The 2,574-nt window shown below is 32.6% G+C and overlaps 1 long non-coding RNA gene across 1 annotated transcript; it reads right to left on the reverse strand.

Annotated features, from left to right (window-relative positions):
• Positions 1-735: 735 nt before the first annotated feature.
• LOC122065787 lies at positions 736-1,485 on the reverse strand. Its single transcript, XR_006136104.1, has 2 exons — positions 1,264-1,485; positions 736-1,033 (listed from the first exon to the last, which is right to left on the reverse strand). It is a non-coding gene; the product is annotated as an uncharacterized LOC122065787 (long non-coding RNA).
• Positions 1,486-2,574: the final 1,089 nt, after the last annotated feature.

Here is a 2,574-nt window from a genome sequence, read left to right on the forward strand (position 1 = left end):
GGCCACGAATCAATCATCTCCCTTTGCTTTTGGTGTCTCTAGGCTGTGTTTGGTTTTTAGGTTCGGATCATCAGTGGACTCCCCCACCCCATTACTCGACCATTTCTTTTTACTTATACAATTAGCATCCTAATTAAATTCTCACAACTTTCTCGAATGAAAATTTATTCCAATTCAAATTAAATCAAAATCAATCCGATTGATCAATTATCAGTTAGAAATGATTCAAACCCTAAAAATTAAAATTGAAAAAAAACAGATCTTTGATTTTGTTTTTTTTTGTTTTTTTTGTTTTTTTTTTTTGAATCAGAAGTCTTGGAGATCTTACTATATTGATCTCTAACATAATTGATCGAGAATTAGTCAGAAACAACTCAAACCTTTGAAATTAAAATCGAAAATAGTTAGATCTTTGATTTTTTTTTTTTTAAAGAAATTTTGAATCAAAATCTCGTAGATCTAACTTTAATAAATTTAGTCCCTAATCTCAAACAACTCTCTTTCCTACCAAAAATAAAAAATAAAATCAGGAAGACTAAAGATCAAAGAATCATTGTATAAAAAAAATATTATGCAAATTGATAAATAAGATTTCCGAGAATCCTTTGGAGGATAAAAAGTTCATTAGAATCATTTTGGAGAAGTGATGCCAAGCTTGACATTTATTTATAGCACCATTAGAACAAACAATATAAAAGAGGGGAACAAAATTGACCCAAAAAAAAAAACCTAAAGTGCACAAATAATAAATATATGTTCTATTATTACAAGAACAGTTCCAGACTCTAATCCCACCCTTATTAATATTTTTCAGAGTCTTCCAACATTTAAACATCCTAAATTCATGACAACAAAACTGAAAATTTACTGTTATCCTATCTCATATGTCATAACACAACAGTGAGACATTGGAGGGAGAAGAGCTTTAATTTGGTGAGTCTTTCTGTTCCCTCAAGTACAGCAGCAGCAGAGCGTTTCCACGCAGCATTCGCAGGTCTCGAAACAGCAACAACAGCAGCACAGGGTGAACAAACTGCTTAAATCACAAACCAATCATTTTCTATTTCTTTCCTCTTCATATCTATCATCGATGAAACCACAAACAACAACAACAAAAAACGAAAGCGAGATAACAGAAAATATAGAATAAAAAATAAAGCAAAGTAATAAATGAGAAATCAAGTAGTATATGGGTAAAGTTTCGAAAAATTTAAAAATCAAGCCAAAAAACAAAATCAGAGGGAGAAAAGGTTAGATACAAACCAAGCGTAGAGGCAGCCTTTCTCCTCATGGCGTTTTCTGATGTGCTCTGTGTATCCCATCTCCTGGTACGCTGGTGCATCCATCTCTCTCTCTCTCTGTCTCCCTCTCTCTCTCTCACAAGAGCTAAATAGTAAGTAGGGGGAGTAAGGAAGGTGTTTGGAAATGAATAGGCAGGTCTACCTATTCCTTGGTGACTAAGGCATCTTGTAGTGTAGACCCATGGTTTTAGACATTTTAGTACATGGTTTTAGACTTATAGTATTTTGAAAAATCCTTTTTTTTTTTTTTTTTTTTTTTTTAATTCTTTTACCCATAATCCATACCGTTCTTTTTTTTTGTTTTTTGATGAAATTTAATCCATAAAATTCCACCGATTTAGATAGAGACATCAGTACGGATCGCTCGATACAGGGGATCCAATATCGATACCAATACCTCACACTATCGGTTGGCCTAGTTGCCCCTTTCTATCCATTTGATTTCCCTATTATCTTATTATCCAAGAAATTGGTTACGGTGACATTATCATGTATTCCCTTTTGTCGGGAGAGGGTTCCCAAATCTCAACACCAGTTCAGAGGCCAATGAAAACATTAATAGAAAAATCAACAAGGACAAAATTTCTACCCTTTATGAAGAGTGGGATGATCATTTTGACCTCGTTGTATTTGAGCATAGGAATGCCTTGCTTTTTAGGTTTCTTTTTCTCCTTTTTGTTTTTTTAGAACATTTTTTGTCAAGTAAACATTCCTTATATGATAGTCAAAACTACTATTTGGAAGAAAGGTTTCCATTATCCTCATCCCAACCCATCCCATCCAGGAGTGTCAATCGGTCGGTTTGGTTTGGTTTCGATCAGGTTGAATTGATTTCGGTGTATGAATGATGGAGACCAAAACCAATACATTAAAGAACTTCTGTTTTCGATCAATTTCAGTTTCGATCCGGTTTGATTTTGGTTTTTCAATATCGGATTGATATCAATTTAAATCGGTTTATTATTGGACTTGGACAATAATGAAATCTTACATTCATAACTTATAATGACTAGATTTGATGAAAAAACACTTTAAATTTATGATTAAATCATGGTTTATCATTGTAAGGGAAAGATAACTAATTTGAAACCAATGGACAACAAATTACTAAGAAGATAATTAATACTGAAATCACCAAATGAACCCTAGCCATTATCCAATTATTCATTTAGCTATTCTAGTAGTTTTGGATAGTAAGCAAGGAAATCAATGGAAGCATTATTACAATTTACAAATCAATATCTCTATTCATAATCTCATATTCAATGATTTA

This window comes from Macadamia integrifolia, unplaced genomic scaffold (assembly GCF_013358625.1).
Source record: "Macadamia integrifolia cultivar HAES 741 unplaced genomic scaffold, SCU_Mint_v3 scaffold212, whole genome shotgun sequence".
NCBI lineage: Eukaryota > Viridiplantae > Streptophyta > Magnoliopsida > Proteales > Proteaceae > Macadamia > Macadamia integrifolia.